At 45.4% G+C, this 15588-nt stretch overlaps 1 protein-coding gene and 1 long non-coding RNA gene across 12 annotated transcripts in view; one reads left to right on the top strand and one right to left on the bottom strand.

Moving 5' to 3' along the window:
* ILDR2 (immunoglobulin like domain containing receptor 2) overlaps window positions 1–15588 on the bottom strand; it is a 64714-nt gene that overhangs the window by 25290 nt on the left and 23836 nt on the right. The window lies entirely within an intron of this gene.
* LOC113595686 (uncharacterized) lies at window positions 4837–14080 on the top strand. Of its 2 annotated transcripts, none has more exons than XR_008292923.1 (5): window positions 4837–4991; window positions 5123–5433; window positions 7466–7600; window positions 12259–12344; window positions 12475–14080. It is a non-coding gene; the product is annotated as an uncharacterized LOC113595686 (long non-coding RNA). The 2 variants fall into 2 exon arrangements; XR_003416258.2 differs by having other exon boundaries at window positions 7463–7600.

The raw sequence follows: 15588 nt of genomic DNA, 5'->3' as shown, positions 1-15588 counted from the left end.
AGAGTTGCAAACTCGGCTCTGTATGTTTACAGGGACAGCAGGTAACACAAGTAAATGCAGCCAGCCGAATGTAATACGAGGTGTAGCAAATAGCAGATTATATGTCTATAGAGGCTGCTACTACTCAAGTCTGGCCAATCGCTGCCCCACAGGAATGTGTCTTCACGGTTGCGGGTCTTCCTATTTTTCAAGATTAGCCAGACCCCAGGTTTTTGTGTGAAATATCTGCATTTTCAGTGTTGGCGATTGATCCATAGGTATTTTTTTAAACACTGGACAAGCCATACAAAGTATGTTTGGGGGCTGTATGGAGCCCAGAGATCACACACTTGCAACCACTGATGGGCATATATAAACCAAAATATTTATGAGCAGGTAAAATACAAAAGCTGGATTTCCCCATAGGCTGGTGTTCTGACATTGTTTCTACACTGAGAATGTCAGCGAATATAATCTCCAGGAACCTATGTTCAAGCTAAAATCTGTAAGCGACAGCACTACACACAAAATTGTGTGCCTTTCTTATTTCTGGGGACCCGGAATGGGCATCGTGGAGAAATAATGGAGAGATTTTCATTTCTAGATTTTTTTTTTTTTTTACATTTGTAACGAAAAAAATTAAGGATACGGTGGTCACAGAAATATGGACAGGAGAGTCACAAAACTTGTCACTCCAACCGAAAGACACACATCGAGCTTCTCATTCTCCCTAAGGCAACAACCAATAGCTGATGCTTCAGAAGAAGATGAAGCTTTCCCATAATGCACCTGTGTAGCGCTAGCCCCAGGATGGCGTGGGTGACAGAATCTTGCCATAGTTGGTGGAATTAAATGTCTTCAGAATTCGGGACACAGTAGGAGCTTTGGGGTAGCAGACAATACGACTGTATCATGTCGACAGCAGACAGAGTGCAAAGCTCTCTGGCTTTTATACCACACTTACATTTTATTGGGACTAAAGGCATTTTTAAAAGTAGATTTATGCTGGAATAATATATTTCTGAAAACCATTTGCTTCCAGCTTCTTGCCTAACAATTTCTAAGAAATGCTGTTGCCAGTTAGAAACGTTCTATCTTTTCTTCCTATTCTACCACATCCACTGAAGGTCTGATCTTAGAAAGTCCAAACAATTGCAGTAAATACTTTCCAGATTTCAGTAGCACTTTACCAACACTTGTGAATCATTGCTATTCTTCCAGGATTCAGTTGAAGAGGGGCAATTAGAAGTCACTTTAATGTCTGAGGAGAGGACAGAAAGCAGACCCTGCAAACAGAAGGCCACATTTATGCTTTTCAAACCACAGCTCAAACTATCAGGAGAAAATACAGTTTTGATGCAAGCACTCAAACAGTTTTCCCCAAACCTTGCAGCATCCATTACTTTTAAGAAATTTCCACATGAATAGACCAAACAAATTAGGCATGCTAACAGTTGGTACATGCGCACACACACACACACACACACACGTGTCGGCTCCGTACAAAACCATCACTAAGTTTGTAGCCAAAAACATTCACATGCTTTTGGTTGACTGATTAGGGCAGAAACATGCATTGTGAATAAAACGGCCTCTGTACCTGACCTGTACAATTCCCATCTCGGCTGTGTTCTGCCATTGACACAGTGAAGTTATCCCCATTCTCTTTGTACGTATTCCTGAGAACGAGCTCACCTCTGGAATGTCTCCAATTCATTCATTCATCATTCAGTCAACAAAAAAAATGTGTCCTGTGCCAGGTGGGGACACAGAGGAATAGACATGAACCCTGTGCTGGGGAGGCTCGCTGACTGGCCCATGCAGCTTATCTAACAGCATCAGCTTAAGAACTCCGTTTTAGTTACCTGCTTCTGTTTCACAAAGCTTCCTAAGGTCAAAGCGCTTTCCTCCCGCCAAATCCAATTCTCATCAGGTTTTTTTTTTCTTTTTTTATATTTTTGACATCAGGTTCCACCTAGTACGAGGCCGTTCCCCAGAGACACAGCCTTTGCCTGGTTTCCCACTTCTCGTCTACTCGTGGCCTTATCTTTGCACATTTCACAACAAGGTCCCAGTGACATTTCCCCAAGGTTCAAATGCTTCTTTTCTTGGTAACCCAGTCTCCTCAAGGCAGGATTTACTTACCTTCTTTACTAACATAACCAGCTAACACACTTCTCAATCTCCTGCTTTGTTCAAACCCTTGCCACGCACAGTCTACAAGACTCTGAAGTCTGTTGCGACAGAGCCCTGGAAGAATGCTGCACTGGGAGGAACCTCCATGCTCCTAAGGACCACTGTGCACACCTACAAGAGAGCCCTTGTGGCTCTGGACCACAGCGACACCTTTACGTGCGCCTCCGCTAACAGGACGGGTACCCCTCGGGGGCAGAGACTGTGTTCTGTGTTGGACACCCTGAGCAGCCCTCCTCACCCATCAGGACCTTGCAACGTTTCCAGTAGCAAATCCCCATTGTCTGGTACGCTGAGCTTCTGGCTGGACTTCTGGTTCACTGCTCATGAGAGTGCTTTTTGTCCCAGATGGAAACAGGCTTTTAATAAGACCACGAAGGAAACATTCATTCATTCATTAAGCGCTATTCTATGCACTGGAGAATGTTTAGCGCCCCTGGACTCAGAGCTCAATGCCACTAGTGTCCTCTAGTCCTTGAATGTCCCCAAAGGCCATCTTGCTATCTAGGAGGACTGAAGCACAACCCCACCGGACAAGTTGACAGCTATCAGGCTATGTTGTTTGAAAGGCAGTCGTTACAGAGAGATCCAACATGCATACAAAGTTTAGCCAAAAAAGCCGTCTTTGTCTCTACCTTTAAAACTTAAATCTAAGCTCTGATTAGTCCAAACCTTCAAAGTGCAATGGAAGGTACCGAAATTCTGGATTTAGGACAAATTTGTTTTCAGATCCCAGATCTGCCATTCAATTACTTGCTGACAACGGAAGGTTGTCATGCGCTGGAACCTACCAAAAGGAGGAAAAACAACACTTCCTTCCTACTCATGATGTCACCAAGACTGACAGCATGGTTATCTTCGTTCATTCCTTTGAACTTACTACCTCGGAGTCCTCCTCCGGTTTGCCAATATTCCATACTAATGAACTTTCTGCTCGGGACAATCTAGAACACTTTCCTTCCCCAGTTCCTGTGATTGCCTTCTTCTCCCTTCTGTTTAATGCACCTCTGGGCTTCATCCCATTTCTGAGCTTCCCGAACATGCCCCAGATCCATTTTCAGAGACCAGGGTGACCCACCCCCTGGTCTCTCAGCTCCTGACCATCCAAAATGTTTCTCTCCTAAGGCTTTTAGGAGAGCAGATGGCTTTCTCTGGCCCTCTCAAGTGTAAAGTTGTTTCTATGGCTATTTGGAATCCCAAATAGACTGGAAATTTCCCAAGTGCACACACATCCCTGTTTTTATTCTATATTCCCATAGCAACCATGCATTCAATAAATATAATTTATGATTATCCATCAGAAATGTGGGTATAGCTTTCCTTCTTTTACATATATTTATAAACTGTATTTAAGCATTTCGTGCGTGTACTTTTTTCTTTTTATATCTTTTACATTTCAGGTCACTTTAAACCACAGTGAATAATTCTGACAGTGAATTCTCTCCACAAAATGACTAGTATTGGACCGTCTGCAATTAACTGTCAATAAATGCTTCCGGGTTTTTGGCAGTGATTATAAGCTTGGCCTAAGGCACTGACTTCTACTATTCACATAGATTCTAGAATTAGATTTTACAGCTAGAAAGAATCTCAGAGGTCATCGAATCCATCACCCTTTCCGTGTTTTCAGGAAACTGAGGCTCAGAGAGGTTAAGAACCGTACTCAAAGTCACACGGCTAATAATCGAACCAGAAGAAACTGGACCTACTCATCCCCATTCCAGTATTTTTTCCCCAATATCTCATTCCCCCTCAAGCTTTGCTTAGCCTTAATTTAGAAATGTATAGCAACAGCTTTCTAGTCTCCTAGTATTTGCAGGCAGCAACCCTGAAACTTCTGTTTGTGGCATTATTGCTCCACTTACATAATTAAAGTATAATTTTTGGATGTAGGAAATGCTAGAGATGGCGAAAATGTTCAGCATCTTTTCAAGTCGTGACCAGAGAGTGATTACTGAATACATCATAACGCAGTATGCGCTAATTAAAAGGCATTCACCATTCTGCCACAAACTAATAAACAATAATAAAAACGACTGCAAAGCACTCTGCCTTTGCAAAGTGCTACAGTGAACCAGGTCCCTGCCCCCAGAGAGGGAAGTGATGCCAAGCATTATTAGTAATCTAGCATGCACAACTTGGCCTGAGATGAAGTGCAGAAGGCGGCTGGATTTGACTCCGAGACGACCCGGGGCAGGGTGGGATTTAACGGACGAAGGGAACGGGCTTCCTCGGTACCCAGTGTGATTTTCTGAGCTCACCGGGCTCCATCCAACAGGCCGGCAGAGGGAACTTAAATACAAAGGTGCCCAAAATGGCCACTTTCCTCAACCCCCAAAGCCCTGATGGTCTGAAGCAGACACGGAGGGCCCCACTCCTTGTGGGTCTTGAGCGGTGGGGGTCTCTGCCCTTTCCTCTCAGCGTTGAGGGGCTTCCCCCGGGGGGCAGTTCCCAGACCAAAGTCCAGACACCACCGGCGTGTGAACGCGAACCTGCACCCTTGAATGGCAGCAGCTGGCTCTGGAGAAAAATGCAATGGCTGTCTTCCTGCCCGGCTTTCAGGGGCCCCAGTTCTTTCTTGGCCGGGCCGAGCCGATTTCTCGGTGACGCCCACTCCCCCGCGGCCCCGTCCCCGCCCTCCCTCCCTCCCGCGCCCGCGCCCGCGCCCGGGGCCCAGAGACGACAATGAAGCTGGCGGGCTGACCCAGCTGCTTCAGCTCGCGCCCGGGTAACCACGGCAACCGCAGGCTTCAGGAATGCGCGCTAATTGAAGGCCGAGTTTCCTCCCACGGTGATGAGCAACAAGTGAAGCAAAAATAGTGAGGCGGGATACAGGCTGCGAGGGAGCAGGGGGTGGAGGCGAGAGCAGGCGCAGCGCGGGACTGGGTGGCTGGGGACGGGGGAAGGCAAAGGGCGCCTTGAGACCTCGTCTGTTCTCTTCGCCACCCAGGGTCGTGAAGAGCTAAGTGGACGCCCTTTACCCTTCAGACATCTTGGGGCAAAATTGTCAGTGAACAGTCCTTAACCATCTCTGTGCTGGGCCCCTTTGATCGGTCCTGGTAAATGAATGGCGATGTGTACATCCCTAGGACCCCACAAATGAAACGCCAACTAGCAGCGAGGGTCCGGCAGGTGAAGGAAGGAGCCGACCCTCATTTGCTCCCAGTTTCCCTGGATCTTCTGTTCTGTTCTCTTCAACCGAAAGGAGAACCTTCAAGGCGGTCACATTTATGGGGCGACCATGATACCAGTTTGGACAGTGTAAGTTTATGCCTGTTGTCTTGAGATAAATTATTAAAAGTTTCCCCTTTTCCCTCTCAAGGATCCTGATTTGGACAGTAAATTATGAAGTCACCCTGTCTAAAGCCTTTTAGAGCCATCCAGGGCCTAATCCAAGTCAGGCGTTTCCCCAGACCCCTCCAGACTTCAGCGAATGGCCTGTGTGCTGTACTCCTTGCATTCAGGCACTAAACGCCATATAATTAACTCGGGGCCATCCGCTGAGACATAGGGGCTTCCAAAACAACCAAAATAGAGCAACCAAAACATAGCATGCTGGGACAGAATGTCCTGAAATCCACTAGCGCGAAGATTCCCACGGGGCTGATTGGGGTCACCACTGGCAAGGCATTGCCCAAATGTCATTGAGGAACCAAGAATCTATTAGTAATAGGATTGCCAATGCACAGATGGCTCATTAAAGCCTCTGCCTATGGAATGGGCTAAAGGGAAATCAGCTCTTCTAGCAGGAGCCCCGGATCGCAGAACTCCCTGCAGAGCGTTCCCTCAGATCAAGCATGACGCACCAGCAATGAAATGTGAGGGGTGGGAACAGGTGGGAGTTCTTACTTATCATGTGCCATTTAATCCTCACGATAGACCTTCCACGTAGCTTTTATTACCCCTTCCCCATTTTTACAGATGAGGAAACTGAGGCTCAAAACTGAGGCTCATTAACATGGACTTACCCAAGGTTATATGGCTGCACTGAATCCAGGGGTATCTGACCCCAAAGCTCTTCACAACAGCCCTTGCCAAGTATCCACACGGACCTTGGGTCAAGATCCGGGTTTTGCCACATTGGCACTATGGCCATTTGGGGCCACGTAATTGTGTGTAGGAGGGCTGTCCTGTGCATTTAGCAGCCTCCTTGGCTCCTACCCACTAGATGCCACAGCACCCCGTACGTTGTGACAACCAAAATGTTTCTAGACGCTGCCAAATGTCTCCTGGGGGGCAAAATAGCACCCTGTTGCGAACCAACAGCCTAGATACTTAATATCAAACACAGTCTTAACCTTTTCTCATATTCTCTAATTGCTTCAGAAATACAATATTCATCTTTATCAAAAGACCGTAATTTTTATAGGGACAAGATGGCATCATTTATTTACTTTGTATCCTTACTGTGCTAGGGACATAGTATGCAGAAAGGACTAGTTAAATGTAAATCATAATTTCAATGTAAACCATACTTGAAGCAAAACTAACCCTACTGCATGGTGCCTATCATACAGCAAGGGTGCGATTATGCACCAGAGAGGTCTAAAGGCCATAGGAGGCTTTCCGCAAAGAGTAAAAGGCGTGATCTCAATTCTTTGGAGCAACCACCACCCCCATTCCACTGCTCCTACAGTAGAATGGTTGTTACTCATGGTCGTTAACCAGAATCATATTCTAGTTGATGCCTGGCTAACTTTCTAGTTCTTCCACCAGAGGCATCTAGGTATGCTCAGGGCAGAGCAGGCTAGGGCTAGGACAGAGAACTGGGAAAAGAGGCAATGGGGATGAAGCCTAAAGAGCTCACTTCTCATTAGTTCTCTGGCTCTCCTTCCACGGGACCTGGCACGGTTATCTTGGCTCTTCTGGATATCTGAAGGCACAGGTGTCCACTGAAGATAGAAAAGATGGCTCCGCCCCCCTGGTAGAATCAAGTTCACTTGAGGTCTTTCATGCGCGGCCAAGATAACTGAGGTATAACTGAGTCTACAAATGAAAATATGGGCACAGCCCGAATCCAAAGATGTTCCAGAGGAGTCACCCCCAGATTTATGGCTAGAGTGTGGTTCTGTAATTAATTCCTTCTCTCCTTTCTGCCAGGAGTAAACTTTTTCTTTCTTCTCCCCCAATTCTTTTTCCCTCTTCTTCTGTTTGTAAATCTTGGAGAGAAACAGCAGCAGCCACTCGGAGAGATCAAAGTTTTAGCAAGCAACAAAGACCTCCAAGGAGGCTGTTGCCATGGGAACCCTGGGAGCTGAAGCCCTTTTAATCGGCAAATCTCCTTGGTTAGCAGCACCAGGCTGGGGCTGGCAAAGAGGAAGAGAAGGAGGAGGAGGGACCTTGGCATCAAGGAGCCTTTCTTAACGGCCAGAACGTCACAGGGGTGGCAACACAATGGGATTCAGATTGAGGCGGCATTGACACCGGGGTGAGTGCTAGAGCATTTCTGCTCAGGCTTAGAAACACCTGTCCAAATCCCTAAGGTCAATGGCGAGTTCTGAGATGTCCCCTCCCAAGAATTCCCTGATTTCTGATTATGTTCTTTTTTTTTTTTTAAGTTTATTTATTTATTTTTGAGAGAGACAGAGAGAGTGAGCTGAGCGGGAGAGGGGCAGAGAGAGAGGGGGAGAGAGAGAATGTCAAGCACGTTCCTCACTGTCGGTGCAGAGCCAGATGCGGGGCCCGAACTCACAAATCATGAGATCGTGACCTGAGCTGAAACCGAGAGTCAGACGCATAACTGACTGAGCCACCCAGGTGCCCCTCTGATTGTGTTCTTAATGGTTTCTTTTTTTAAATGTTTATTTATTTATTTTGAGGGGGGCAGTGAGAGGGAGAGAGAGAGAGAGAGAGGAGTGTGAGTGGGGGAGAGGGAGAGAGAGAGCGAGACAGAGAATCCCAAGCTGGCTCTGTCAGCACAGAGCCCAGCACGGGACTCAAGGGGCTTGAACTCATGAACCATGAGATCATGACCTGAGCCAAAACCAAGAGTGGGACACTTAACTGACTGAGCCAGCCAGGCACCCCTTAATGGTCTCTTAATACGAACAGGCTGGGGGCACCTGGATGGCTCAGTCAGTTAAGCATTCAACTTCGGCTCAGGTCGTGATTTCACGGTTCATGGGGTCAAGCCCCACACCGGGCTCTGTGCTGACAGTTCAGATTCTGTGTCTCCCTCTCTCTCTCTGCCCCTCCCCTGCTCATGCTCGCTCGCTCTCTCTCTCTCTCTCTCTCTCTCTCAAAAATAAATAAACATTTAAAAAGAATTTTTTTAAATACTAACAGCCTACAAGGTTTATTTTAGACCACAGTAACAATTTCAGGCACGGTGTTGTGAATAAGTTGATTTTATAAAAATTCATGTATGTCTGTTCCTTCACCCCTTGCCTAGGTAATATATGCTTGCACTTCTGAGTAAGTCACAGAAGGAGATGGAAGGAAAAATAGAAGCATGACAGAAAAACAAAGGTAACTCTGTGGCATTACCGTCACAGGGAAGAATCAATCCCAACTTAGCACCTCCTCACAAGGACCTGCTGGGAGCAAACCTATTTCTGGCGCCCTGGAATAGCAATGCATTTGGCCTGTGAAGAAGCCGAAATGGATGAATTCCACAAAATATTAACAGTGTTTGTTTTTGCCTGCCTTCTTCATTTGGAAACAACTGCCCAATTTCCCTTTAGGAAGCTACTCCTTTTCCCTTTTCCCTTCAACGCATACAGTTCAATGGGGGCTGGTGGCCCGTTTGTATGCTCCTCTGCCAGAGCACAGCCACCCCCAGCAACAGGACTTCTGCCCGCCACTGCGAAGAATGGCACTTTGTCCTCCTGAGATGGAAGGCATTAAAGACCATTTAACTCTGGACCTGCTTGGGGCCACCTTTGCCCCAAACGGAGAGCCTGCCTGAGAATTAAGCTAACCCAGAGGAGACAGAGATTCTTTAAAATATAATCTGGGGGCAGTTGGGGGGCCCAGTCAGTTGAGTGACCAACTCTTGACTTCAGCCCAGGCTGACACCAGGGTCGTGGGGTCAAGCCCCACATTGGGCTCCGTGCTGAATGTGGAGCTTGCCTAAGATTCTCTCTCTCCTTCTCTCTCTGCCCCTCTCCCCTCTCCCCGGTCCAGAAGCAGGCGCTCTCTCTAAAATAAAATTTAAAAATTAAAAAATAAATAAATAAGGGGAGTCTGAGTGATGCAGTCAGTTAAGTGTCCGACTCCTGATCTTGGCTCAGGTCACGATCTCAGAGTTCGTGGGTTCAAGCCCCTCATCAGGCCCTGCTCTGATAGCGCTTGGGATGGGGCCTACTTGGGATTCTCTCCTTCTCTCTGCCCCTCCCGTGCTTGTGCGTGCTCTTTCACTCTCTCTCAAAATAAATAAACTTAAAAAAAGTTTTTAAATAAATAACTGAATTACAATGTAATCCGAACATAGACATACTTGGACTTGGACTTACCAATTACCTAAGCCAAAAAAGTCCCCTAAGCCAGGTTAAGTGTCTATCCCTTGCAATCAGAAGAGTTCTGAAGAATACATTCATTAGCTGTGGATAGTGAGATTTTAGGAAACATTTTTTTCTTTTCTACATTTCTCTTCTGATTGAAATGCTTCCAATACACATATATCATTTTTTCTAAAATGGAAACAATATTAAAGCAAAACAAGACTGCGGTATTTTAGGCATCACCCTGTATAGAGAATTAATTTTGCGATCTGTGGATCTTCTATTTTTTTTTTAATTTTTTTTAATGTTTTTATTTATTTTTGAGAAGAGAGAGACAGAGCCTGAGTGGGGAGGGGGAGAGGGAGAGGGAGACACAGATTCTGAAGCAGACTCCAGGCTCTGAGCTGTCAACACAAGAGTCTGATGCGGGGCTCGAACTCACAAGCCATGAGACCATCACCTGAGCTGAAGTCGGACACTCAACCGACTGAGCCACCCAGGCACCCCAGCAATCTGTGGATCTTTTAAATAAATCAAAATCCTAGAAAGGACTCTGAAAGCAATCTTATTTATCCTAATATTCTAGACAAGAGAACCTGTTCAATGTTGAAAGCTCATCAGAGAGGGAGTTTCTGTCATTTCCTCCGCCAGCCATAATTTCCAAAAGTTACCATTAGGAAAGTCTTCCTTAGCTTTAATCTAAACACCCCTTAGGTAATGTTCTCTTACTCTATTCTCGGTCCAGAAGCAGGAGTGTTCATCCACCCATGCTTCCACAGGGGCCCTTTCCCTCATTTTTCTATTTGAAGGCACTTCAAAAACAAGCTACCACATGGGACATCAGAAAGAAGGGGTCAGGCCCTCATGTTGTGCGTAGAGAGAAGTAAGAGCAAGGCAAGCTGCTTTTAGATTTTAAAATAATAACTTCTCTGCTTGAGCCTTCCTGAATGGTGAAGTCCTTTCCTGCCAGCTGGAGCAGCCCGAGGGAACTTTACTTCTATCCAAATAGTGGCATGGTTCCAGGTTATAAACATCCCGTCCTTGCCACAGATCTTAGACCAATGTCTAATCTCAGGGTGGCAGGTTCCTGGACATTCCCTTCTTCTGTCTGCTGGTATGGCCCTATGATCCCAAACATCTAAATGTTTCTAAGGTAGCTGGCACAGTCATAAAGCACCCAAAACACCAAGTGCGTTTCCAACTTCAGTATGACTTTACTTTCTGAATCATCAAAAAGAGATTAAAGAACGTTCAGTATAGTTTTTGTGTTTAATGTTGAATCAGCGTTGTCCTCCCATTTCTCTGAATCACTTGTCTTCAGATATTTCTGAAACCTCTGAAAGAAGCATCCAGAGCGATTGGTAGAGGGTTCAGATGTATGGGGAAAGGAGGGTGGGGTCACACTCAGGGAGAGGTATGCAATCCAGGCAATGGCAACTATGCCTTTGAAGTGAGTGCCTAGGTCAACGGTTATAGGCAGTTGCCCTTAGAAATAAAGTGAAATACGAAAGCTAATCTGGGACAAGTAAAAATGATTGCCCATGACCTCAAAGCGGCAATCACAATTTTTAAAACATGGTTTATGCAGGGGAGCATTCTATAGCTTCTTAATATACACAGGTCATGTGGTACTGTGGAAAGAAATGAGGCTAGGAATCAAAACATTTAGGTTTGAACATTAAAAAAACATTTTTTTAAAAGGGGGGGGGCAGTGCCTCAGTGGCTCAGTCAGTTAAGTGGCCAACTCTTGATTTCTGCTCAGGTCATGTTCATGAATTCAAGCCCTGCATCGGGCTCTGTGCTGACAGCACGGAGCCTGCTTGGTATTCTCTCTCTCTGCCCCTACCCTTCTTGTGTGTTCTCTTTCTCTCTCTCTCTCTCTCTCTCTCTCTCTCTCAAAAATAAATAAATAAGCATTTAAAAAAATTTTTAAACATTTAGGTTTGATCATCAACACTGTTTGGTTTTTTTTTTTTTTTTACTGGGATGATTGTTATAAAACCTGAACATTAATTTCTTCACTTGGAAAATGAGGAAAATAATACCTGCTATCCTACCTTATTACATGGTCATTATAGAAAAAATTTGTGAACTACAAATTATTATCAGTGTATGTTAATATTAGTATCATTAGGAAATGTATGTTAATATTAGTATCAGAGTAATGGTATTACTTTGGTGGACATTTTTTTTTTTTTTTTTGGCATCTCACATCCATTCTTCTTTTGTAACAGTGCCTCAATTTACTTTGGGGAATTAATTCTTCTCCATATCTGGATGGACGAGCCGCCAAGAGCCCCTGGTCTCCCAAAGCTAAGCACTGGACACCTGTCCAAACTGGGCTGACTAGACTCTCTCCTGAAACTGATTCTTGAGCTGGAAAATGCAAAACCAGAAAAAAACAATTGAATTGATTTTTTTTTTTTTTCTGGCTATGAAGCCCTAAAGACATTTTCTATTAATTCTTGCTACGTAGACCCTAGAGCATCTCTGGCACCACAAGGACTGTGCTGTGTTCACTAAAAAAGACTTTTACATTTTTCCTGGGGAAATACAAAGTAACAGCATAAGTGACCCATGTCACCGCCAGACCTGGCAGCTGAAAAGTCTCACATGACCTTTCTCACTCTCTCTTCCTAAGCAGCTGAGAGTCAATGTTTCCGGTACAGCTGAGCCAAACAAGGGAGAAGCTTAGAGTCCCATTCTACCACCTGGAAGGGAGCTACCCAGGTGAGTCTCCTAACCCACATTTGACTAGGACAAGAGGAAGTAATAGACTTCTGTAGTAAGAAGGGAGGTGTGACGGGGGGTGTTTTTACAGAAACTAACAAGCGTCACCCTCACATACTATCCTTTTCAGAGACGTTCCAGGCTTCCTTTCAGTTATGATACCCTTCCAACAAATTCTTTTCCCGCGGAAGTTGCTCACCTCCGTCGCTTTCAACCACATCCCTGATGGATCTATCACCAGTAACGATTTCAACAGCCAGATGAAGAATGATGACCAGTGAGATTAAACCATGTTATCTCACTTGGGACTGTATGCATTGATTGCACTGACCCTTTATAAAGCAACAAATATATACTCAGCACTGACTAACGTTTAAGAAGCATAAAGTATTAGGTACAGATTCTGACCGTTTGTCACTAAAAACAAAAAAACATTCACACCAGCCTCTTTATACCTGACACTCTGCGGGGCATTACAGATATGAAGACAAATGAGAGTTGGTCCTATATCTGAAGACCACGTGGTCCAGTGCTACTGAGAAGCTTCCAGTGTTGTGGGAGAAATCAAGACGAGTACGCATGCAGTACCAGGGTTACTACTCACACGAGGTAAAACTAGAATACAAGACTGGCAGGTTCTGTCCTTGGCCCTTTCCACTTTATAAAATCTTCCCGGGTGACTCATCTACTCTTTCATGGTTCTGATTATCACTCAGGATTCTCAAATCTGTCTTCTCGGATCCTGGCTTCTCCACTGAGTTCCAGACCTATGTTTCTAGTCAGCAAGACATCCGTACCTTGGTTCCCATAGGCCTCTTGTTCAACTTGTCGCGAACCAAAGTCACTCTCCTGCCTCCCCAACCTGGTTTCCAACCTGTGTCCTCTCTTAGTTGATGGAACACCTGCCTACCCAGCTAGCTAGAAATCATGGTATCCTTTTGACTCCTCCCTCTCTCCTCTCTCCTTTTATACATTAGTCACCAAGATCCGTCACCTTCCACCTCAGAAATGCTTCTGTGTTGTTCTCAATTCACCGCTCTGGTTCAGAATCTCCTATGCTTTTCATCCCCACTGCTGCAGCACCCCCAGGGCCCATCCTTCTGTTCTAGCATTCCTTTTGCATTGTCTACACTGCTGCTAATTATAGTTTTGACCCTAAAGTCTCACTTCATTCTTCTTAGTATTTCTTTACCGGATCCCCAAAGTCTTCAGGATGAAGTCCAAACGCCTTAGTCTGACACAGAAGCCGCTTCACAACTGTGCTCGGTCAACTTTCCCACCTTCACCTTTGTGAGTATGGTGAGAAAAATAAACTCAACTTTGCCTCTAATTGACCCCTTTAACTCATCTCTCCTTACTGATTGGTCATCTGAAATTCCAACCAGCTTTCTGCTCCCCACTTTGTGACCATCTCCAAGGAAAGCTACTTTCAACTCTTTCCAGGCACCATCAATAGTCTCTCCTCATTCTCAAGGGATTGGTCCTTTTGACCCTGACCTACTGCAAAAGACCACAGTCTATTCTCTGTGGCTTCCTTGTGAACGAGCATCACCCTGTACAGTCTTGTAACCAACCTGTACCCCTTCTATCTCTGTCACGAGGACTGAAGTCCTGGGAGGCCATCTGCTCATTTGTCAAGGTAGTCACATCCCTCATGTCTATCTACTTTTCAGTCCAAAATTTTAAAATTGAAATGAAACTCAAAAGTTACCTACACACCATTTCCTATACATAAATGTCTCATTTATAACAACTCGTAAGAAATTTTTCACCCTCTTGGGACAAAGAAATCACTGTTCCTCAGAATACTTTTTCCATCTGTAATGTCTCCAATGGCTACGAGTTATTTCTTCATACTGAGACGGATTCCCGCCGCTGGTAACCTCTACTCCTGGTTCCAGTTCTACCCAGCCATGCAAAGCTTCCAGTCCCTCTTCTGTACAATTTCACTTCTGATACGTGGACATGCTTCCCATAATCCCTTTCCCAAGTCCGCCTTCATTAAATCAAACCCTCTCAGCTCCTCCCAACCAACCATTCCTCATTAAAATTCAATGACTGAACCAGTGGCTCATGGAGGTTGTAATTAGCAACCTGGGGACCCAGTTATATTACCCCTGAGGATTTCATGACTCCTTGAGATTGACCTCAGACATCAGGTTGCTCTCCTGGGCTCACATAAAAGGAATACCTAACAATCAGGCCCGCAGGATGTAACAACCAAATAATTAGAATTTTAGAAACGGCGACAATATTTTGACTCATTCTCTATAGGGTGTCAAGATAAAGACGACTCCGAATTTTGCATCTGGAAAGTAAATACAGTAGTTTCTGTGGCCAGACAGTTCTCACAGATTTCCAAATAACTTCTTTCAATAAACATCACAACTAGTATTGCCCTAAAAAGTTTATACACGGCAAATTAGGGGCGCCCGGGGGGCTCAGCCGGTTGAGCGTCCAGCTTCGGTTCAGGTCACGATCTCGCGGTCCGTGAGTTCGAGCCCCGCGTCAGGCTCTGTGCTGCCAGCTCGGAGCCCGGAGCCTGCTTCGGATTCTGTGTCTCCCTCTCTCTCTCTGCCCCTCCCCCACACATGCTCTGTCTCTCTCTGTCTCAAAAATAAATAAACGTTAAAAAAAAAGTTTACATGGCAAATATATCACACTCTGAGCATTTCTAATTAATGTGGAGCACAGCAGAAGGGTATGTTTCTCCCCTGCGAGAACCCCAGCATGCATCTGCTCATCTCACAGATAAGCTCCCTCTACTGTGATGAGTTCACCTGCAGCCTCCCCAGTTTTCTTTTACTGTTCTTTTTGGAGGGACACGGGTTTCTGTTCTTCATCTTTTCTCTCATCATTGGTGACCATTTTCAGCTGAGCCTTTCTCTCACCCGCCTCTTTCTGTCCTCCGGACAGACCGCATCGTCCCCCTAGCGACCGTGTGTTTCGATCCAGGGAAATGCCCTTCCTATACTTGCCGCACATCCTCAGATGACAAGGCTTTCTCACGCTATTTGTTTCCCCACGTTTGCAGAACTGGGAACAAATTATTTAAAGTGGTTTTTACCTGGCCTCATTTTCCTGCACAGGCAATTACTTCTCTGCAAATGGCTGCACTAGCCAAATAACTGTGTCCACAATTAGCTAATTGCAGGTTCAATGAGCCACTTGTTCCTTCAAACTTGGCCATTAGAGTTGTGTGATTGGGCAGAAATTTATCTTTCTATTCCCCTCTGATTTACAG

Source organism: Acinonyx jubatus, chromosome E4 (genome assembly GCF_027475565.1).
Source record: "Acinonyx jubatus isolate Ajub_Pintada_27869175 chromosome E4, VMU_Ajub_asm_v1.0, whole genome shotgun sequence".
In the NCBI taxonomy this organism is placed as follows: Eukaryota; Metazoa; Chordata; class Mammalia; order Carnivora; family Felidae; genus Acinonyx; species Acinonyx jubatus.
This window is presented reverse-complemented; position numbering and strand designations above follow the sequence as displayed.